The sequence below is a fragment of the Coturnix japonica genome, chromosome 1, assembly GCF_054131305.1.
Source record: "Coturnix japonica strain WE chromosome 1, WE-NBRP24, whole genome shotgun sequence".
In the NCBI taxonomy this organism is placed as follows: Eukaryota; Metazoa; Chordata; class Aves; order Galliformes; family Phasianidae; genus Coturnix; species Coturnix japonica.
Window position 1 is genome coordinate 26,598,415 of NC_140663.1, and position 24,975 is coordinate 26,623,389.

Below are 24,975 nucleotides of genomic sequence, written 5' to 3' on the forward strand. Positions count from 1 at the left end.
CTGTGTTTGTGTATTCAGTTTTTTTTCTTAATATAAAAAATGATCAGCGCACAGTGTAGTAACAGAAGTGATCAAGCAACAGTTCAGCTGGCCACATGGAAATGTGTGGCCAGTTTTGCCTTTGCTAATTGCAGGAATACATCTTATGCTTTTCTTTATATATAGCCTACATATGTGAATTAAAACAAAGTAACATAAGAACAGCACCCAGTGCTAGCAATAGAGTTTGTACACCAGAATACACCAGCATTTAAAAATGCAGGTCTCTTCAGAGTATTTAAAAATGCTCAAGGTGCTGTAGGAATGTTATGGCTACGTAACTATTAGACCACAGACTTGAACTGGTAACAAAATACTTTATGCAGGTAACTATAAAAGCATAAATTCACATCAGAGCAACATCCTCTAAACAACAGTTACTTCATTTTAACACTCTGAAATGCTCACTTCTCTTCCTGGAGGAACCCATAAACATCAGCACTGAAACCCAGTAATGCTGGGTGACTAAGCAACATGCTATTTAGCATTGCATTTCTCTGCAAGGCCCCACATCTGGGGCCTCTGAAATCCCCATTAAGAAAACAGCACTGGGCACAACAAGAATGCAGTCATCTCTATTAAGTTTTCTTGCTCATGTGTATGTGATGTATGTGAGAAGCTTTTTGTGAACACCAGACTTGATATTGAGTTTGCTAGTATGAGACAGATCAAATGATCAAAATAATGACAGAACACGCAGAAGATGTTTACAGAAGCGCACAGCACGATCACTTTGAAGACAGAGTAACTTTAACATTCAAGATCTAACAAGTTCTAGCAGTTTTCAGAGGTTGATGATTATTGCAAAGCATTCCTAAATCTCTCACTGATGTCCTTTTTGATCTGTAGGTGAATCAAGATCATTCATGACACTACTGAGACACACAAATCTGAAATCTCTCCTTTGGAAAACAAGCTCAAGTGCTGGAGTCTTTTCCTGGTGCTTTCAAAAAACAAGTTACATTGCCTTGGAAAAAAAAACCTCCAGAGATTAAATGGAAATCAGTCAACTGAACACACCATTGACTACGTACAGACTGATGGCACTGATATGTTTTTTTTTAAAACTGGAATTAATTATACCTTACTAACTACCATACATTAAAGAAAGGTACCATGGAAAAGATTGGATATTGTCTACAGGAAAAAAGGTCTCCTATTCAGGAGGTTTGTTAGTTACTTCTCTCATCCTGAACATAAAAGATCTGGGGCTACTTTGCCCTCCACCCTCCCTTAGGGCACCGGCTCTTTACCTACCCACCATTGTACCATCTTGAAATTTCATAGAGCTTTGCCCACTGTATATTTCTAGGTTCTCTTAAGACAGAAAATGTGCCTGTGGGCATAGAGATCTACAAATACAAGATATAGAATCCTAGAATAGCACAGGTTGGAAAGAACCTTAAAGACTGTTCAGTTCTAACACTCCTACGAAGGGCAGGAGTACCACCCACGAGATCAGGCTGTCCAGGGCCCCATCCTACCTAGTCTTAGAATCATAGAATCACTCAGGTTGGAAAAGACCTTAAAGATCATCGAGTGCAACCACAACACAACCACGCTACCCTAACTAACAGCCCTCCATTAAATCACGTCCCTGAGCACCACATCCAAACAATCTGAAACACATCCAGGGACGGTGGCTCAACCACCTCCCTGTGGAGCCTACTCCAGTGCTCAACTACCTTTTCTGTAAAGAAGTTTTTCCTTACCTTGAAGGCTTCCAGGGATGGGGCTCATCCACATTTTCTCTGGGCAGCCTGTTCCAGTGCCTCACCACTCTCTGAATACGCAATTTCTTACCAATATCTAACCTAAATCTCCCATCTTTTAATTTAAAACCAATCCCCTTTGTCCTATTACTATCAGAGCATTTAAAAAGTCAGTCTCCCTCCTGCTCATAAGCTTTCTTGAAGCACCGAAAGGCCACAGTAAAGTTTCCCTGGATTTCCAAGAAGTAACAAAATTATTCTAACAAAGTTTAGCTGAGGTAACTTGAAAAGATACTGCCTTCAGCTGTTTAACCCATCCTGTTCCCAAATGCCATCCCTCCAGAGTACACATGCATCTCACGCACTCCAGTTGGATGCCCAGCAACATGGGTTCAGACTCCTTGTTACCCACGATTTAGATTGCAGTACTAACTGATGTGGCCAAGACATAAGCGGTCCCCTGCTGAGAAAGGGTAGTCAGTTTTGGCAAAGATGACAAGGACAAGAAGGCTCTAAGTGTGTCATCCATGGGTAGCAGCCTCCCTAGCTACTTCAACACATGAAACAGGGTGTACCTGCAGAAAGACACAAATCAAGATGAACAAGAACTGAATAACCAGGGACTTTATAGATGCAATATAAGAACAGCTTAAACCAGTTTATGTTTGGGATTGTATCTTTCTTCTGTGTTGACTACACAGCCTCCTTATGCCAGCACTGGCACACAGTTGATCTCACGGTACAGCCCTTCAAGAACTTAAACAAGCAGAAAGTGAACTTCGTAAAAAGAAAAAAAAAATATCCTGTTGATTTGATTATTTAAGTCGGTTCATCATGAGGTCAGACAAGCAGTAACACCACTACAAGACAGACCACAGCCACGCTTATCTAAATAGTGCGCTGAGCCAACTGAAGCTGAGCCTACACAAGCACTTTTCTCTCAGCTGTTCTCCAGGTGCTATTGTCCTTTCTACATCAAACAGTTTTCTTTCACATTCAGGCTGATACTCTGTATGGATCTTCCACCTCTTTTACACATTGGGATGGGGAAGTGAGAAGAAACAAAGATGAGTTCACTGTTTGATTAGTAGAGTATCTGTGTTTCACAGCACAATAGACTTCCTACACCCAGCTTATGTATCTGAATGCTCAACCTACTAAGAAGAATTAAGCAGTGATTAACAATTCACAGAAAGAATAAAGACATTTTAATTATTTACCTGTGATAATGTAATCTGACCAAACAGTGGTAGACTTGCATGCTGGATTACAGCACAGAAAAGTAACTGTGGAGCATGGATTTGTGCATCCTAAGAAGCATATGCTTTCAATTGCGTTATAACTTACCTATCAGCCCCATCAGCCCTCATCAACCAGAGGCCCAGCAGTTACACTCAGATATTCTGAACACTTCTTGAACCGTCTTCAGATCCCCGGAATAGCCATGGGAATTTAGGGACATCCTTTGCGATAATCCCCATTGAAACAAACTTCCACTAGATTTCTGTGAGTATCTTTGGGTATCTGCAATTTCAAAGCTTTGTTTTTTTCTTTGAAGCCTGTGAGTTATCAAACTTCCTCATTACTCCCAAATCACCTGGAATGAAATCACAATCAGAAATCCCCTCTGAAAGACATGAGTGTGCAGACATTCTGCATATAAAACAAAATGAACCTGGATGTTCAAGTTCAGTTGTAAGTACTGGATTTGTATTCCTTCAGAACAACCAGTTCCTGAGCCCCATTTCCACCCATGGAGAGATTCTGGAGATGACAGTCTTCTACCTTTATATTTGTATTTCCCTCTGGAATCACTGTGGATTTGCATTCTTAAGTGGTTCTTTCCCATTCTTGAGAATGAGAATAAAGCCCTGACCCTTTTCACAGCCATGTAGATGAGAAGGGTCTGCTGTCCTACCTGACTTCTTCAGTTTGGTGAGATCCTGCTTTAAAGTTCTACGAATTGCTGTTCTGTATTAAAATGAATTTATGCCATTTCAAGCATAGTGACAACTGCGTTTGCTTGTTTTTCATATTAAAAATAAACAAACTAAAATCCATTATGAGATACAGATGTAGAATTACTGCTCCCATTTCAGGGACTTACAATAGCTTTGCCTCCTGATGAGTACAACACTCTTGCTAAATTACCTTTGAGGTAACTCCGCCATTTCTGCGAAGGGGAAGAAGCCTTTGGAAAAGTCTAAACTTCTAGTAGAAGCCTCAAACTTTCAAGGAAAAGAGTATCAGGAACAGAAAAAGGTTATCAGAAGAGGTTAAGAGACAAAAAGCAGTGCGTACTATGAAGAGTATTCCACAGAATTAAAAAGGAGTTTCCCATTGATCAGCCCTACTATTTTTACTCATATCATTGCTGCCAGGAAAGACATTTGATATCTGAAGCGTGGGGGAAATGGACAATAGTGACATCCACAAACAAGCGGATCTATAAAGACAGCTGAAACAAAGGGCTTACTTTTTAATAGTACTAGATTATATTTTAATGAAACCCACTCACCATCAACTTGCCATAGGACTTGCAGGCAACAAGAACCCAACCTCAGGTGGCACTGACAGAGCTGCGCAGGCACGTTACTGACTCTGGGATCCCAGCAATGCTGGAGCTCTACAAAGGCCCTTCTAGAGCCTGGCAAAGCTCACTGGTCTCAATTCACACAAAGGACAGCAGAGTTACACTTGTCTGCTTTGATTCTTTTTTGAGATTGAAGCCCTACTGAGATGAGGACAACTACATTTACATCACTAGGCTTTCCTTGAGCTAATAATCCAGCTGAACCTTAGCTTGCTCCAGCCTCAGTGTAAATATTGAACTATGAAATATCAGCTGAAGACTGTTATCCATATTGTCAACTTTCTGCGCTCCCGCACTACTCATACATAATACATGTGGGCGTGCAGACAGCACACAATCCACCCAGAAGCAGAAGTGTTACCTGATCAACATAAGCTTCCCAAAATTTATGCTAGAAGACTTGAAAACACAAATCCCACATGACCACAGTCTGTCATCCCCTGAAGGCGTGTGTCACGCTGCCAGACGTGACTGGAACGTGATAAGAAAAGAATTTAAGATCATGTACAGGAAGCAGTTCCAGGGTTACACCTTATCAATCCAATGTACGGCCAGTTTTTTAACTGATAGGAAGCGGTCAGGCAGACAAAAGACTGAGTACTTCCAGTAAGATTTATCATATTCTGAACTCCAAATAAAAATATCTGTACTTCTAAATGCAAAGCATGCTTGTTAAAACACTGCAGTTGTCCATTAGCATTTCTTATTTTTAGAAACACCGCTTAAAAAGTCCGGGCTGTTCCCATCCCTCCCTTGTTCTGAAGATTTCAATCTATTTGTCAGTCACTCTCATGAGTAAAATTATTTCCAGTAGTTTGTTATCTCTTTTGGTGCAGAATATGTTTAACTTTGGTCCTTGGAGTCACCTTCTTGAGCAGCCCAAGTAGATATCTCAAGATCAACAAGAACATCACAAACAACATGCGCTACTGAGTCCTGAAGTGCTCTAACCGCTGGAGTTCAAAGGACTGATACTGCAGATGCAACTACATATTCAAGCATTTCAGGCTTGTTTTCCTTTCCAAGAGCAATAACACAACACTGAGCGCTCCTCTACAGCAATTTTAATGCCTCGTGATTGCATAATAAAGCTATCACCAGGGCTTAGCAATTGGGAGTGAAAGCTGTCACGTAGGAGAGACAGCTCCCATATTCCAGAAGCCCACAAGAACTTCAGAGACTGACTGTTTTCATTTTCTCACTGGAGGTGGGTGGGGATGGTGGTTTGGTTTCTTTTAGCTACTGCTACCACTAGGTAATAAGTGCTTTGCAGACTGTGACCACCTGTACCCATCCCACACCAATAAGCTCTGCAAGTAGCACAGCACTAAAGACCAACCCAACAGTGAAGCTATGCACTGGGCAATACATATTTCACTGTTAGCTCTTGCTCTCGCATCCCTATATCTTGTTAATACCTCACAGTTTCTATCCTAGTACTACTACATTGTTGCCAAGGCTCCTCTCTTCATAACAATATCTCTGTGTTTTTTCACACCCATCTCCCAAAGTTAGAAACTGCTTTAAAACCATGTTCACAGCATCTCCAAGACACTGAGTAAGAATGCAGCTTCAGGGTGCTTAGAAGCCTGAAAGGCAAATATTGCACACTCTATTTCCATCCACATCTTCAGCCTTTAAGACAGATTCACAACGTGGCAGAGGTACCAGTTATGGCCCATTTTATGGCATCTCTCAGCTCTGCTCATGGCACAAGGTTACAGCGTGTAGCCTTTTGTGCCCTAACAAAGCACCACAGAGCCAAGCTCCAGCTGAGAGGCAACCAGTATGACAGCACTCTGCTCAAGTCCAGGTTGTGAAGACAACAGCAGTAAGAGAAGCCTAGCAGAAGGCCCAGAAATCACTTCATTTTTTCCACTAAGAGAGTGGAACAGCATGCTCCTATCAGCAACTTATGACTATAACAAATCGATACGCAGGCGTGAACAGCAGATTAGATAAGGACTACTACAGATACACAATTAAAACCTGGTATTTTGATGCAATTAAAGCTTCTTCTGAAGACAGAGGAGTTGCTGCTCTTGCTATGCGATGCTAGTATTTTAAGTCTCTGTTTAAACTGCATACATGAGCCACAAACAACAGGGAAGAAAGGACAAGGAAGACAGGCAGAATGAAGACAGCAAGATTCCTCAAGGAGGGGTTAAGCCACTGCCACACACAAACACACTGTTAAACACTGACCAAGGGTTTGTGAGCCATGTGGGAGAATGTTAATTGTTACAGGTACTCGGGGGTTGGATGAATACCAGGAAGCAGTGCTGAGAAAGTCCATTGTACAATGAAGATGGAAGAAGAATCGCTGCAGGAGGCACTTTCATTTGAGTCCATCCTGCTAACTCCTAACCTAATTATTTACTACTGAGGGTTTCCTTTCCCAAGATTGAATTCAAAGAACAAAAAAAACCCAGAAGAATGTTTTGTTTCTCTTGTGGGAAGAAGGATACACACGTGGGGGGCAGGTCTTTATTTGGTGTAGCACCACCCAGTATTTGCAGAGGACAAAAACGCTTTCTAGCCTGTTTGATAACAGCTTTGATGCCTGCCACTCAGGGCAACCCATTACTAGCACCTCTGCCTTACATTCCTGTCACAAAAGCTATAAAGTCAGTAACACTTAACACGTGAACAGGGTAACACAAGGATTAAGCTAAAAACACTCAAACCATATGCCTAACATTCCAAGAAAACCACTGCTTTACTTTTAAACAATATTTTGGTGAGGTTGGCCAAACGCTTGAGTTGTGCCAGCAACTCCTTCCCACTTCTTTTCTGTGTAAGATTCTCTGAATACTTGGGAATATTTTGCCCATATGTAACACTCACGCAGCTGGACTACTTGACTGAAGTGAAGGAGGATCGCTATGCACAGAGCTCGGGGTTCAGCTTTCAGCAGCTTTGATCCCTCCACATGTGCAGATCTGGCTGTGTGCTGCACAGCTGGTGCCTTTTCTCTCATTTGCTAGTTGAGCTGCATCCCTCTCCTGCCCCAGGGTCACTCAGCATCACTGGAAATAGCCAGTTGCCTGCTGGCCTTCTAAGGGGTTCCTTCTCTTTTCAAGGGCAGTTGTGAGAACCTACGACAGCCACAGCACGTATACCAAACAGGGTTACTCAGACCTCAATTTAGCACCTACCTGTCTTTCCTTTGAAAGAATGGCCAATGAGCTGACCCTAATCAGCTTCTGTATTATCTAACCTTAACAGTATGTACACAGGGACCCATGAATGCTTAACCCAATCAGATGCACCCCTCCTGCCATTTCAGGTAGGTCTATCTTACTGCTGTATCTGCAGGACAGGCTCACTTCATCGCAAAGGCTCTCTAGGAATGAGAGATAAGGAAGTGCTCCTTGAGGTATTCAGCAAAGCCCATTTCTTCCTCCCTCCTCCTCTCCTGGGCCTAGTTAAACTAGTCGGGGCAGCTTACCAAGGGCCTGGAGACAGACTTCAAAGTGTTTGGTTTTCTTCCATTGTCTCCCGTGTTTGTGGAGCGGCTGTTATCAGGCTGTGCCTCCCTTCATCCACCCAGAACACTCACATCCCCATGGCAGAAACCACAGCAGGCGGCAATCCTCCTCCGAGGGCTGGCTAAGGAAAGGCCCGGCAGTAAAGGCTGCTGCTCACACTGCAGAGGAGCCGCCGGCTCTCGAGTGCCACCCAGCGGCCTCCTGCTGCTCCGTGAGGGCCAACACTATCCGAGTTCGGCTTCAAAACCCCAGAGAAGCACTGAGAAGACAAGCCCGGCTTCCTTTACAAAGACAAGTAGTTGAAACTCGAGCCCTGCATCTCAGCATTAAAACAAAAGCACGCAGCACTATCATTCCTACTATATGTGATCTTCCTCAGGTCAGCACGTATGGCCGCGTCTTCTGGGATCCCCCTACATCTTCTCCTCAGTATTTATTTTTAACATCACTTTATTCCATCCCTCCCTCCCCCCCAAAGTGAATGTCTTCTGTCCCAAATACATGCATATGTATTCTAGCAGAGTTTTAGCTGTACCTTTCCAATGGAGGACGCTTCATTCCTGAAGTTGGTAAGGTGCTTCAGATTGATTGGCAAATATTTCAGGCTTAAGTCATCACTGCATCCATTTGCATCAGATGGACCGATCTTCCCACTCTCTCATACTCTAGTCTCCCTGCTTCCCCATCATGTACTCAAAGACAACTTCTGTTTAGCAGAGCTTATACTTCAAAAACACTACCCAAACTAGCTTTTCTTCTAGCTATGCATTGTAGTTACCAACAAGTCTCAGAGGATATCAGTGCTTTAAAAATGGCACAAAGAACGTCTCAAAACCATCAGATTAGTAATGTACAAAACCTGCTGCTGGGCCAACATTCAGCACACATCTGCATTCAGAAGACTGCCAGTTCCCTCTTCCACACTACGGACTACTCTATGAAAACAAACGTGAGAGGTATGAGCTCTTAAATAAAAGCACGTTTGATTGACAATCATATGTCAAACATATGCATCTGCCCTGCCATCATTCCTCACATCAGCTGTAGGCAAGCACTGCTGCACACAGCCTTGGTGACTGTCAGCAGCACTGATCCACACGCCCTGCTTTAGCTGCCATTACCATGCTAAGTGGTAATGTCAGACCTCGTAAGAGACACAGTTAAGCTACAATGAATTCACTAAGATGAATTAAGTGAGCAAATATCCAGAATTCATTCTCCCTGGGCTGAGTAACACAAAACTGAGCAGAGATGAGGGAAAAAACCCTTTGTTTTCAAGAAGGCAGAAAGTGGTCATGGAGAACAACTGTGGCTGTGAAGCTACACAACACCCTGAGCAACACAGCATGCTTCTTCTGCGTTGTCTACACCGGATACTTCACAAATATGCTGATGTATAAACATCATTACAAGTCAGTTAAGTAAGCTATTGTCTTGGGGAGAATGAAGGGCCCAGATTAAAGTTGGAGAGGAAAGCTTAAGGACTGAGCAGCTTAAGAGGCTAAACACAAAAAGGTTTTCACTCACATCACAGTCACGTCAGAGATAAAGGCTAAGTGATACACTCAGCCTACCATGTTCTTCAGGCTTAAAGAGACTTCCTTTTGCACACCAGCAATTTGCCATTCAAGCAACAAATTCAAATAAGCCGTTAGATCTACTGCAAGTTAAAAAACACTACAGGAGTCAACTATTTCATGTTATTTTTTAAACTGTAAAAAGAAGCAGTCAAAGCAACGTTTCAGTTAGGTAGAGAACACTGCATTAATTCCAAAACCTAAATAGTGGCAGGGTTGGAGCCTGTTGCGCTGGTTAATGAATGAAGTGACTGTTTTCAAAGACATCCACACATGCACAGATCATAGCCAGCGTGAACAGCTTTTACAGCACTGCTGTATAATCTCATTCAGTTATTTGACTACTGATGGTAATTAAGGTCCATAATCCACTGCCAAAAAATAAACAAATGTGAACAACCACCAAAACGTAGGCAATGGCAGAAACTGTGTGGATATTCCAAGTTTATTGCCAAGTACTTCGCAGTTCAGATTTTCCCTGAAGTTAAAATAAATTCTTGATTATGTACAAAACATAAGAATGGAGCCAAATGATTCTCAAGAACAGGAAAAGCAACAGCTGAAAGAGTTTTGTTTATGAAGAACCAGTATCTTGAAGCTGGATAACAAGGAACGTGACTCACAGATGAGAACTACAGCAGTAGAAAACCACAAAGGAAGTTGAAGTTGTATGGCTGTAGTCAGTCCAGCCTTCTTTCCCTTGGGACTTACACAGAAATACAGCCACGCTGCTGACTTTTTGTAGGGTCTGATTCTAGCAAGGTAAATACTTTACCAGTATACTACTTATTAACTACAAAACTTGATGTAGAAGTACTGTGGTATAAAAGAAATGTGTGTCATTATGAGTACTTGCTGTAGTATATGATATATGAAAATGAAACATTATGTATGAAGTGAAACAAGTATAGCAACTGATATCTACAACAAAGTCACAGTGGCACACTGAACAGTTTTTGGTTAAACCAGGCTCGCTTAAAAATAGAAACCAGAGGCTGGGCTCTTCTCTCACCCCATTTTACATGTCTTTACATTTGTTGATTTGAGCAGAGTTCCTCACAATTTATGCCATTGTGAGAGGAGAATCAAGCCTTGTGTGTTTGAAAGGAAACTGCAGACATGTTTCCCACCAGAGTGCAGGGGGAGATTAAAAAAAAAGCCAACAAAAAACACAAAAACCAACACAAGTATATGAACTGTGAAACCAACAGAGTACACAAGTGAATGCAAGCATAGAGCCTCTGGCTGGGGTGGTGGTGGTGGGGAGCTTGCAGCTTATCCAGGTTTTTTTTCTTTTAAAAAAGGACTTGGGATTGGCATGAAGAAGACTGGATGTTGTGCTGAGGGATGTGGTTTAGTGGAAGCTATTGGTAATAGGTGAACGGTTGGACTGGATGATCTTTAAGGTCTTTTCCAACTGTGGTGATTCTATGATTTTAAGTCAGAAGTCCAGCTGTTACACTGGCTTTAAAACAAAATTATGGAAGTATGACATTTGCTGACAGACATCTTTGATTTGTATTTTCCTTCTGATATTCTATAGAATGAGTACAGGGCCACTTTATTTGCCAAGAACTCACTTTCCTAACTCTAGAATTAGGAAGTGGGATACAAGAGATGGAATTACTCTTGTACCAGAAAACAGTGCCTAACAATGACTCATATCCAAGCTAAAATAAGAGATCTTCTCAAACTCTTCAGGATCTATATTAGTTCAGTGAGACCAACACTTGTCAAGGAAGTCTGGCAAAGTACTGTTCAATTTAGAGATGGCAGAACAACTTAATGGTCAGGACCTGCTGAGGCCCTACTGAAACTAAAGTTAACCAGCTGGGCACAAATGAAGCTATAACTTTTTCACCATATCTCTGGGTACCAGCAGCATGTGATTAGAAAGCTCCTCTTTCACCACCCTGGCAAGGAACACACAGAGGGACTACACAAGTTCACTGCTGTATCATGTCTACCATCCTAATGCAAAGTTGAAGTCATTCATTGCTCAGAGTCCATCACTGCTGGAATACATACAGTCACTGCCTGCTTGCAGATGCTCTTCCCCACCCTCATTTGTGTGCACAACTGGTGTTGCAGCTCACATACTTAAGTCTTCCTTTCCACTCCAGTAGATATGCATGCCTGAAGTTTCCTTTTGAAAAGCAAGTCTGGATTCTCTTCCCACAAAGGCATTAAGTACTGACTGATTTAGTATGTAACAAAGCAGGAAGAAGGTAAATGCACAAAACTGGACAAAGGAGGATGACTTTACCTACTGAAGGAACAAGTCACATAATTCAAGATCTACCTGCTGGTTTCCATGAGAGCTGTAATGTCAAAGCATTAGTCTACTTCCAATGCCAGTGGGAAGGTAGAAAGAAACCCAAGAACAAGCATCTCTTGAACATCCAACTCAAAATGCTTTGGAGTTGTTGCTTAAATGTTGAATGCTAATTTCTATGAAGAAAAAAGTAATGGAGAACTTCACTCTTCAATGAACAGCAGCCTGATATCATCTCAATTTTTAAAAGACAGCTAGGAAGTAAAACTATGTGCTATTATACCACAGTCTGGAGTCTCTATAATATCAGTACCTCTCTTCACCTCCAATTCTAAGACATTAAGGTATGCTTAGCAACTAATAGGTCAGAAACGATAGCTGTAGCACAGCAGAAGAAAGATGAGACACTGAAAACAAATCCACTGAAATCAAAGCCTAAAGGATGGCAGATTCTGAATTAGACAATAGAGCTCTGATTGTCAGCAGAGATTTTGCATAGAAACCTGATTGGCAGTAAATATGCAACAATGAAACAGACCCCCTCCGTCATTGTGGTCACTTCAGTTCATAAACCTACATTGCTCACATTCAGAATAGCAGCAGCTACTTTAAGAAGCTGTGAGCTACTCTCGCACAAAAGGAACAGGAAAAGAGGGGAAAAAAAAAAATAACAACACATATTGAGAAATGAATTGGCTGTTAGCCTGGACTGCTAAATTACAGCGTCACAGCATCTGAAATCCCCCACAAAGACTGCCCAAGGAGCCTGACTGTATGAAGGGCTGGGTAAGGCTCAGCACTCCCTGGGTTCACAGGTAGCTGCAGAGCTCGCAGCTCACCAGCCCACCCAACAGCGCATCCTTTGCCGAAGTACTCTCAGGATTGTGTCCAACTGGTGGAGTGCCAGAGACAGCACTTCAACAACTTGTTGGCAGCTCATACTTCAATGCAACAACTGGGGCTCCCACTTACCATACAAGCACTCTCCACCCCTCACCCTGGCACTACTCACCTGTATCCTTCCCACCTCAGTCAATGCCTCATGAAAGGGGACAAAGGCTGTGGGAAAAATAGCTGCCATAACATGACTGCTGGCTTTCCTCAGGCAGCTCCCACTGATTTCATGCGCTAGTGGTACCCACAGCAGATGCCGGCTGAAATCCACGGTAGTGCAAAGACAGAGGAAAGCCACGTAACATTGTCAGAAGGCTGGAAGTTAGGCATGTCTCTTGTACCTCCGTACAGATGAGAGCTCAGCATGCCTGCTACATGCTTGGCAGTGCTCAAAGACATTCACTGGCTATTGGCCTGCCAAGCTGTTTAGGCTTAGGTTCCTTTGCATTCGCTTCCAACTATTAATTTTGCTAACTATAAACATACCCTCTGTGCATCTCACTCCCATATTCCATATGTACAGAAGTAACTCATTTCAGTCTTATGATGAATTGGAACTCAATATTTATCAAACAGATCCACCATGCTTTGCAAACAAGAGAGAAAAAAAATATCTTGCAATGAATTTATCCATACGATCTTTCTGATGAGTGAAGCTTGAGGAAACAGTTCAAAGCTCTCAGAGCCATATGTATGTACAAAAGACATCTGCAATTCACCAGCGAGGTTCTAGACCCAGCATAATTCATTTTGCAGTTTGTATACAGAGATGCAAATACATTATGTTCAGACATTTCTTCAATGCTCCCATAAAATTCATTTACAAGTGTATAAATATTCACATTTCGACTTGTCATCTCAGTTTCTGAAGCTTTTGTTTTTCTACAGAAAAACTGAACTTGCAAACATTTTTCAGCCCCTTTCCATAAACGTCACACAACTCTGAATACTTTAATCATAAAGGAGGCGCACAAACATTTATTTTCACTACAACCACTTTTGAACTTCTGGGTGGATAACTATAATTCTTAATTACAAAAAGATCTGTCAAAAAACACCTCTGCTAATCAAGTACTAGTTTTTAAACACACTTTCAAACCAGTCAGCTTCTGCTGTGGTTAGACAAGCTGATCCACACTTGAAAGTGCAAGAAGGCTTTAAGTTTGTCCCCTTGTTACTGCACATTTGTGTTGTGAGAGCAATGGGCCACGGGTGCAGGCAGTGTCAGACAAGCCATGTGCTGGGCTGGATGAGTGGGAGAACTTGAGCAGCTAGGCAGGCTCTTGCTGAGCCGGCACCAACTCCATCACATGGGTAATTCACTAACTGGGGAGATCATAGGAAAGGATGGTGGGCAAAGCTGAACAGTTACAGCACTTTTGTCAGAGAAGGGCTGTTTGCTCTCATGAGGAATACTGAAGAGAGGAGCGATGTGTCAGTAAATGCTTGGACGCCTTTCATGGTTCAACCACAACTGAAGGGACTGAAATGAAAAATGTATACAGAGATGAGCAAGAGAAGATACAGCCCTCTTGCAGTGCAAGAGTATGCAAGGTAACACCCTCAGCATGACTTGAAACCTACATTGCTATATTTTTAGCTGCATCTATGTGACTTTGAGATCACTCAAACACCTTCAGAAACGAAGATCCTTGGACAGCAAAGACTCTAAAAACCAAAAGTTTAAATACTGACATCACTCTGTTTTAAAAACATCTGCAGGTTTTATTCTAAGCACCATGATATTGACATGCAGATTTTTTAATCATGCTGGTTGCAATTATACAAATCAGTGATCAAACCCTGCGAGAAGCCAGAGCTGTCGTATATGCTGCATTAACACACAGATTAGACATGGTTTTGGCACGCTGCCGCCAGAGAAATCTGGTTCTGAGATCATATGATATTAAGATTGGGGCCAGTTGGTGCAAGATTAGAAGGCACCACACTATAAAAAGGATAAAAATATCACGGGAAACAAAACTTATTTAAAATAAAAGCAAATCAATCATATTTCAATATTTGGAAGGTGGTTGGAAGTGGGGTTTTTTTGGCACGTGGCAGCTCCACAAAACCAATATTGTGAGCAACTGGAAGCATTTAAAAAGAAAACAAGCAACCACAATTGTTCCTAAAGTCAAAGACTGTAGTTGCAAGCTATGGGATCTGTGCTCTGATAAAAGAAGGGGAGCTGCACTGAACCGTTGCAGGTAGAAGTCTATGAGCACATTCCGTCATGTTTTTACCAGCTTTTGCCAACTTAGAACTGGAAGGGGGCACAGCAGAAAGGACAACGAAGGAGAGAACAGCCAAAGCTATTGGTGGCTATCAATCAGCGCTTTAGACAGGAGCACACATCAGCACAGGACAACTGCAATAACACAATTGCAATTTATGTTGACGTATAACCCGCTGGAAATGGAAAGCCTGCCTGAAAGACTGTCTACTGGAGGTCTCCTAGCTAGAACAACACCCCGAGCCTCATAGACCCTAAATCATCCCGAAGATCTTATGGTTGTATTTAAGAACTTATAAGAAGTTTGCCTTCCAGGCAAAGCGCCAAGGAAAGGTAATCTGGCAAGAAGCTGCCATGTACGGATATTTTAGAAATACTCCAAGTGTTTGTATTGGCTTGTGCCTCTTATATCTGAGCACCTCACTCATGCTGTACACGTAAGAAAAAATCCCCTTGCAAAAGAACACATTTAAGAGTTGTCAGTTTGTGTTGATAATCATTTGCTTAGTATCTACAAAAAACAAAACACCACCCAGCCAACAAAAAAGATCACAATAGTACAATATAATCAAGCAAGGTACAAAGAACTACAGCACAGCACTTGAAAAACTCACTCAGTAACTGGAAATATCCTACAGACCCCAGCCAAGGCATTGCTTCTGTAAAAGAAATATGTAATCTCAGCAAATTGTGAAGTGATGTGATAGTCTATCATGGTATTTCTGCCAGAAACATCACGACTTCAGTGTGCTGTAACTCGTAAAACACGTTTCTCCCCATCATTTTTAGCCATGGGGTGGGAGGGGGCAGACAGGGATTGCTGCATTGCACCCTCCCACGCTGCTTCTTCCCATCACACAACTCCAAAGCCAAACAGTTCGAGTATATGAGTAAAAGCTAAGTACTGGTATAAGCACTTCCAGCAGCAGGACCAAAGCAGGCATGGCTCACTGTGAGAATATACCAGTGGTCACAGCTAACCTCAAGTTTACCTCCATTTGAAACAGCATAAACAAAACCTTGCTGGCCAAGCTGAAGCTTCACACTCGGTACAAGCAAGTAAGCTGATACTGACACACGCCACCTGGCCATTACAAACACCTAGCACATATTCAAGTACCCTTAATGCAGTGCAAGGCCACAGGACCATTTTCCTAGAATTACAGTAAGAAATCGCTTTGTCAGGATTAAAAATAAGAAGCGAAGTTTTGGTGTATGCACAGTTACAGCCCTGGCAGCCACAGCAGGGATCTCTACTTGAGGACAGCAGTGGTAGAAAGGATAAACAAAACCCAGCGTGTTTTGTTTGTTTTATATGGTCTTCATCACTGCACATACAATTACCCCTGGAATGCACAAGACCCAGCACCCAAGCAAACAGTGCTTTCATGTTGAAGCTCAGCTTTCTGTCTGCGCATGGTAAGTGATGACAATACACTGTGCAAGACCTACGGTACAAAGGGAGAGGACTTCCAGGCTGGGACACAAAGGCTGAAGCATCAAAAAGGGAGCAAAGACATAATACGAACCAAATCAATTTAAATTACTTCATAAACTGTAGACGTTCATTAGCGTAGAAGAGTTTCACAGGAAAACAATGACAAAGTCAAAGCCATCTGATTTTCCTATGCTAATTAATTAAATATGCCAAACGCATTTAATCTCTTATTATAACCATAGGGGGAGACAGACGAAACTCTTGAAGTTGTGCAAAGCCAGGTCATTAGAGCCAAGTCACTCCTCAGATCTCAGCCTCAAACACACAAACCTACGTTCCCCACTTATTATAGGTCTAAGCAGAACCCGGCTCTGCCCTCCCGCTCCTTCTCCTCCCCGGGAGGACACTCGCTATCTCTTCACACGCCCTGAAAGCGTTGGAAAGAACCGGTTTGTTAGAAAAGAAGCACAGAAGCCATGTTCCAATACAGCCACAATTAAACGTCCTCATCCTCGCAAGAAACAGGGTGAAGTGGAAACGAGATTGACGATCTGCTCGCACTGAGGCACGGCAATCCACATACAACTCGCACTCGTCCCCTTTAAGTCCCGCTAACATTTTTCCTCTCCTTTCTAAGCTAGGCAAGGATTCTGGTGTTTACACAGGGCTCTTCTTGCTTAATAAATCTTAAATTGAAACAGATTTTTTTTTTTTTAAACAATTACCTTCTTCAGAGTTATCATACGACAGGATATTAGGGAAAGCCAGAGCCGCCTGTTGCTCTCACCCACATCTGCCTCCAATCTTCACAGCTCAGCCATTAACCCTGTCGGCTCCCCACACCTTACAACGGGCTGACGCGGGCTGCTCCATCACGGCCCCTTGTGCCGCACAGCCGGAGCTGTGCAGGGCAGCAGCCGCCCCAAACCCCGGCAGCCCGAATATCGCAGCGGAGTGACGCAACCCCAACTTTTCGTTCATCCGCGACGCCTTTTCGGTTCCGTCCTGCGGAGGACGCTCGCCGTTATCCTTTAAGCTCTATACCCGCTGCACAGGCACAGCCGGGCGCTCCGTGGCACCCTGCAGCAGGCTCGCCCCGAGGGGCTCGGTGACAGAGCGCGGCTCAGCCCCGCCGGTGCAGCGCTGACAGCCCCGCTGCGATGCGGGAGCCCTGTCGGTGAGACGGCAGCAGAGCGGCCCGCTTGTCATCGGGCACCCAAAGCTCCGGGAGGGAAGGAGGGAGCAGCCGCAGCCGCCCGCTGCCCCCGCACGGCCGCCCCTTACCTCCGAGCCGCGGCGACGCGCTGCCGGGTGGGGGCCGGGGCAACGCGCATTGACAGTAGCGAGGCGGGCTCCGGCTGCGCCACGAGATGCGGAGCGGCTGCAGACCAGCCGGGAACCCAGCAGCGCCCTCCGCGAGTGGCCGAGCCCCGCGCCCGCTCCCCGCCCTAATGGGGCTCCGCCGCTCCGCGCCCGGGACGGCGGCCGCCGCCTCCCGCCCCGTCCATTGGCTGCCGACCATCCGGCAGGCGGGGCGAAGGGATGGGCTTCGTCCACCCGCGGGGTGGGGTGGGGCGGGCGGCGAGCTGCGCTCCGGAGCTCAATGGGAGCTGCGAGGGACCCGGGAGCTGTGATCGCTCCGAATTGGGGGCTTCGCAATGGTTTTCCCGTCCTCGGGGCGGCAGGACGCAGGCCGTGCCCCTGGGCCGGGTCAGTGAGAACGGGGCTGTTTAGCAGTGCTGTGTAGATGTGCTTAATTTGGAGCGGGTCTGGGGGCGGGATCCGCATCGCCGAACGGCTCCTCTTAAATCTGAGTCTGAAAATAAGCACTTCCAGATTGAATCCGTGTGGAATTTTCCAAGAAAGCACAAACAGGTGGCACCTCCTCACAGGCGGCATCTCCTCACATACAGGCAGCCTCCATCGCCTTTGCCATCAGAATGAGGTTTGATGTCTTTCATAACAGAAGAAGACACACGAGGGATGAAGTAGAAATGTGTATGTGGGGGGTTTAAACACATATTTAGTCTGTGTTTGCAGCATTGCATGATCTCCATCATTTACCTCTTCACACTTCAAGCTCCAGAGGTATAGGAAGTCAGATTGCCTGGCTTGTAAATAACCTTGTCGGAGGTGTTTACAGTCATATATTAGCAGATCTGAATCTGGAATGAAAGAATTTATGGCCAGTGCCCTCTTTTAAGTTGTATTTCTGTTTATCTGATCCTCACTTATAAATGCCTCTAATTAAGCTATAAACTCTTCGTTTCTGCTTAACCATCTGGGTAGCCTGGGAAGCTTGCAACAGAAATGTAATTTACCCACACCACAGCCATGTCTGCAATGTAAATCCAGCACAACTGCTTCCTGAGGGTTACAGCCTGCTCCAGTTTCCACTACATGGACAGAAATAAAGCTTGCCAGCATAGGTCCTCCCTGGGAATGAGAGAACACCGTGTTTGGTCAGGGATGAAGATGCACCTGTAACCCTGCGAACAGTGGGAGATAACATTTCAAGTTGGATTTTAGGAATGGGCTGCCTAGGGATTGGGTGGCATCACCCGGGAGGTGTCCAAGAATGGAACCCTGGGCAGTACTTGCCTGATGTATGAAACATGCATCCTAACATCTCTGCGGTACTTAGGATTTTTCTCTAGAAAGTGATGCTGACAGATATTATGAATTTCATGCGAGGAATACAATTCTTAGCCTACATCACAGGATCCTTTTTGAATATGTGAAGTGTGAAAAGGTGAGTATAGACACACAGGTACCCCAGAAAACAATGCCTGGAACAACAAGACCTTCTTTTCTAGTCTTAACCTCTTTCAGCCTCTACTTTTGATATTTCTTACTATTAGACGAGGTTTCCATATCTGAAAGGTTTAGCTGATAGGCCAAAAGGCACAGAAATAATCTGTGTAAATTGTATGTAGAAAGTTACAGCTGCAACTGTGAATAGGTGAGCAAAACCAGCTCCTGAGCTGGGCAGCAAAAATCCCACCTAGCACTGATGCAGCTTTGAGGCTCTCCCTTTTTCTTTATTTCTTACTGTGCCTTTAAGGATGGGTACAATGGCCATTTTTCTTTTTCTTTTACATCCAAATAGCAATAGGAATGCCTCAGTTTCCCTGTTTCCATGAGAAAATAAAACTGTCTTGCATGACATGTGTCTTATACGGTTGAGTATAATAATATTTGTGCAGCGTTTGAGGTGTATAGAAGAGCATCAATGAATAATATTAATGAGAACATCTTGTTCTAGCTCTACATTTGATCTTTCTGGGCCGCTATGGAATCCACTAGTGCAGGCTACTTGAAGGAAATAGGTATAAACATTCCCATGCTGGTTCTTATCAAACCAGCTCTTTTCTTTGGCTTGTATCTAGCAATATGTTCTTTATCAGCTGTATGGATAGGGCTTAAAAAAGAATCTTAAAACCAATGCTAATACTGAGTTTTCACTACAGGGGTTGCTTTCCCTCATTCTATCAGGCAACACCACTTTCCTCCCTTGTACCCTCAGGCATTCAAGAGGTCTCCATCAAACCCTCTCTGAAGGCTGGGTGGCCTTTGCAGTGCAGTTGGAAACCTCCCTCAGCTATTTGAGTCAGGGGTAGGCTGAGGAGTGCTAGGGCTCCACCCCAGAATCCAGGTTTGGGTTCTTTTCTTCTACTAACCTGAATGTAACATGGGCAAGAAGGAGGGAATTTCATCCCACTACAGAGCCAGAACCAAGATGCCTGCCTGCATTTGGCAGAGGGGCTGAGCTCTTGGGTTTTCCAGTTCAAGTTTTGTTTCAGGATAAACCACCTCCGTTTTCTGACTTATTTTTGCAACAGTCCTTCATTTCTGTGTAAGGGCTCTCCTGCTGTTTTTTGCCTTTTCTGTTTGTTTTGGCCTTATCCCTTGGCTCCGTAACATTTTCAGCAACACAATTCTTCATAATCTCTATGTAAAAGTGCACAGCCTGATAAAAAAGCTCCCTCTGGATTTTATTCCCAGGCATCTTTCATAGCTGTTAAATCTCTCTGTCCTCTCTTCCTGGACTAAAACATCATCCTTATAAGAAGGCCTTGCACTCTGCCTTCAGTCACAGACTTCCCCATTAGTTCTAGCTCAGAAATCTGCTCTGGACTAGGATAAAATGGGCAATGTGACTGAGAGGAAATGAACAACATTTCATGTGCCACACATGTAAATAATCCCCGTCTGTTCCTGAGATGCGCTGTTGTTCTCTTCCCACTGAGCTGGAGTCAGCCCTGCTAACTGCTGTGGGGTTGGAGCAGCTCCTGGAAGGCAGCCGAACATCTCTGTACCCAGTCCAAGTGTGGATGACTGTACTCTGCCTTTGGAGTGGTCTCAATGAATCTGACTGTATTCCAGAAATAATGGCAAAGATCTCTGCATTTCACTAGCTGCAGATGAAAACTGAGACAAACTGACCTTTGAATGGGTTTCCCAGTCCTCCTAGACATTAGTCTCCTGTTGGTACTCCTGAGAGGCTAGCTTGGCTTTTTCACAGCCTTTTGCCCAAGAATATTGCCATTTCATTGCCTGGAGATGTTTCCATTTGCACAGGAGATGCTGAGATGGAACAACCTTCTGTTGTCCCTGCTTGGAGAGATGGAACAGCTTTGAAAGCATATGCCCAATCCCACGTGCACCAAGACATTTGATTATTAGCTGTTCATAAGACCAACTCAGATCTGTAAGCAATACATGGAAAAGATGTGATAGAAGGCAATGGCTCTTGTTTTGAATAAATACCACCGGTGCTGTTATTAAATTTGATTCACTTAAAATTTACACTTTGAGAAGCTGGACTGTTAGAAGTTAAGGCACACTCTTAAGCCAACCCTTAGCTCATCAGCTTTTGTTTCACAGTGTTACCATCCTAACATGGTTTAAACAGAGTTCAGTATTTAACTGTGCAGGAGATCTTAATCTTTCACTTAAATGTAAATTGCCAAGTACGATCACTAAACAAATTGATTGAATGCCATTGATTACTCATCAAATAATTGTGGGAAATCATGTAAATCAATTATTCATCATCCTCAAAGAATAGATGACACGAAGAATAAGCTGCAATTAAGAGAAAATACCATTGGATTCTGTACCAATAATTTCTTTTGAAATTACAATTCTGGCAATTAAAGCAAATTGAAATTAAAATGTGAGTAGCCTGATTGAGGTGCTGAGTAGTGATTGTACAGAGGTGTAATCTGCTGGAGCTTCTTCACATGTGGGGACACAGATGATGTTTGCCTCCTGAAATGTTTTCTGTTTTTCCCCATGCATTATTTCTGTCTAAAGCGACGATGCCGATATGATTACAGTGTTTAGTCTCCTCCATTATGATGTGACCAACCCACCGATGCTACAAAAAGTAAAACACGCTCTTAAGAATAATGTAAACATTTAATTCCCATGCTAGATTTATTCCGAGTTTAATCTGTATTATTTCCTACTGTATTCATACTATGTATTTTGTATGTGTAGAATCCAGAATCTACATTCAAAAGTAGCGTGGATAGATTTCAGGGACTGCAAGAATTTGATTTTGTAGATATTATAGAGTTTTGAATTTATTAATTGAGCTGTTATTTCCATCAGTACAGGACTGACCTGAGAGACATTGAAATCAATGCAAAATCTCCCTTTGTCTGTGTGTAACGTACCTCGAAAAAGCATCTCAGAATCAATAAAAATAGAGGTGTTATTTTTTATTAAAACCACTGATTATGAAGTAATTTCTCAGTCAATTGGGCTCAGGCAAAAGCAAAGACCTCTGACATATGTGAGCTTTGTCTTGACATGATTTGGAGAAGAGAAAGCTCCAGGGAGACCTCACTGTGGCCTTCTAATACTCGAAGGGGGCAGATAAACAGGAGGGGGAATGGCTGTTTACAAGGGTGGACAGTGATAGGACAAAGAAGAATGGTCTTAAACTGAGACAGGGGAGGTTTAGGTCAGATATTAGGAGGAGGTTTTTCACACAGAGGGTGGTGATGCACTGGAACAGGTTGCAAAAGGAGGTTGTGGATGCCCGATCCCTGGAGGCATTCAAGGCCAGGCTGGAGGTGGCTCTGCGCAGCCTGGTCTGGTGGTTGAAGATCTGCACATAGCAGGGAGGTTGAAACTGGATGATCATTGTGATCCTTTTCAACTCAGGCCATTCTGTGATTCTATGATGATTTTACATTCAGCTGTTTTTGACTGTCATGCTAAAAAATGACACGCATAAAATGCTCTTCCACTGAAGCAGTAAACAGGAAAGTCATTAACATCGCAAATCGTGTTTCTTTTTCAGTCACCCAAAGTATCTCAAAAAGGTTGTTAAGATGAAGGGATTTTCAAACATCAGGGATGAGCACTTCTCCAGTGGCAATCACTATTCTCTATCACGGCTATATGATCGAGTGCAGCTATTACTTATGAATAATAGCCTCACATGTCATTGTTTTGATGCTGATAGGATGATATGGTAATAGGCAGAGTGCAAATATTTAGATAGATTTGAAATTCATGTACTGTGAATATGCATTCAGATATGATTAGGGCTACGGTTTGGATACGAGCCGTCTGATAGTCCTTAAGGTCCTTTTGCCTCAACACGTATTGTAGCAATCAGTTCAGAAGCGATGAAGGCAAGGTTTGCAAATAATACACACACACATGGAAAAATGCATCCCATCACCATGTTTACCTAAGTAGCTGTTGTCTTGTTTAATCAAAAGGGTGAACAGAATTCATTCACTTTTAAATGGCATTTTAGCTAGACCTCTAATGTTAAGCAGATATGGTAATGTCATTAGAGGTATTTCTTGTCTCTCTCCTATCTGCTAGATGAAATGCAATTTATTTATATAAGGTATCAATCAGTGAATGGCTTTCAATACTTGTTGAAAGCAATTCTTGAATAAAAAAGAAACAGATTTAATAAAAACAACAGAACCAAAACGAAGCAAAACCCGATCAGATTTAGATTAATCAGGGTGTCACTTTCTATGTTTTAAACGCACGTCTCGTTTTCAGTATTTCCTATTCTTCATCCAACCACATTGTGTTTCTGTGTAATAAGCTGCCTGGCACTGTTTGTGTTGTCTTCCTGAGTAAAGGCACTGTGCTGCCACTGTACAGACAGGAAAATTAAAATCCTGCTTCCTTTAGCAATTTGAAGTGAGTTGGAAATGCGTTTTCTGAACACACTGGGGTTGTAAAACTTGGTAACATGGGAGTTCGCGGAAACATAAAAGCCACGAGTAAATAAATCGAAGGATGTTTTCTGGAGGTGGTGAAGAGCCAGAAATCCAACAGAAGGAAAACCGGATAATGAGTGGGCAGCATTTCTGAACATCAGAAATATTTGCAGTGTTTGAGAGCTTGCTCTTTTTTCCCCCCGGTATTTGCCAGATTCAGATACCACACATCTTCACACGGAAGATGCCACCCAAACAGTTTATAATTAAGCACTTGTCTATTTTTGTCTCTTTTTTCTTCTGTTTTGTTCTCTACCCTGGAGTGTCACAACACAATTTGTTCCCTTTATCACCAAGTCTCTCTATGGGTCTAGTGAGAGGGGAGCGTTGCCAAAGTTTTGTACTTTTTTGCTCTTCGTCATGAAAGGCTCCTTGTATATTAATTGCCTCTGTGAAGTGTCAGCGATGAAGTAGGCTGAGGTCCTGGATGTAAAAAGGCATCCTTGTTCCTTTGTAGGTGTCATTTTCTCAGGCACTGCCTATCTATCTGTCAAGGTTGACATGGAAATATGTCAAGTCTCCCGGCTTGTCAGCTAAATATGCCTTATGTTTCCTTGCAATACATTTTATACGGCTAAACCCGATCTAACAGAAACTCCAGAAAGTCAAAACACTGGAGTCAGTGAAGCAGAATTTGGCAAATTCACACTTGGTCATTTTAAATTAATTAGGAATGAAATTCTCTCAGGACTGACTGGAGCTGACTGGGCTCCTTGGGTTATTTTGAGGCTCCCTGTTGTGCAACCTGATTTCATTCTGGGCACATTTGGTCTCATCGGAGGAAAACACCTGAGTCAGTGCACTTAAACTTGTGTGCAATGACTGCAGAATTGAGGAAAATGTTTCCGTACGTTTCCTTCACACTTAGAAAGCAGTTGTTTCTATTGCTTATGTGAATGGGGATCCTTTTCATTCCTCTATTTGTAACAAGAGAACTTGCCTGCCCACAGAAGCATCTTACAAAGTCCCTCTTCTTTTATCCAGTAGCAAAATTAGGAGCTGGCTGAGCTCTGATTTACTCTTCACAGAAACAGAACAGAAGAGAAACAAGCTCCTTTATGCTAATTGGTTAATTACTTCATTTATTCATTCATTTTAAATCTGAGAAGACTATTTTCAAAATGTAAAGTTAAGCCCCTCCATTTAGTTTTTCTGGAGGCCTTTTTTGGCTGCTCTGCTCACCATCAGGGATTTTCTGGCCTTGCTTTCCTGAGCCTCTCGTTCCTCTTGAATTTCATTCACATGGGAAAGGCTGACCCATGTGCAAAGAGACCCTTCCTCAGAGCACCAGACTTGCAGAAGGTGTGGTGGAGGGTGAGAAGAACGTATGTCAGTAAATACATTCAAGAAGAGAGAAACAACTGAGATAAAACATGAAACAATTGACAAAATCAACCCCATTCTGGGATATTGTTGGAGGTACTGGACTGGATTGTTCTGGTTCCTGGTTGTACG

General features: G+C 43.1%; 1 protein-coding gene across 3 annotated transcripts in view; it reads right to left on the reverse strand.

Moving 5' to 3' along the window:
• Positions 1–17,676, reverse strand: part of PRICKLE1 (prickle planar cell polarity protein 1) — a 56,657-nt gene extending 38,981 nt beyond the window's left edge. The window contains exon 1 of one of the 3 annotated variants that reach the window (XM_015854670.3): positions 17,540–17,676. The gene's annotated coding sequence lies outside the window, so the exon portion shown is untranslated. Of the gene's footprint in view, positions 1–7,795; positions 7,997–16,980 lie in introns of those variants that run through there. The other 2 variants (XM_015854686.3, XM_085536247.1) reach the window with 2 other exon arrangements.
• Positions 17,677–24,975: the final 7,299 nt, after the last annotated feature.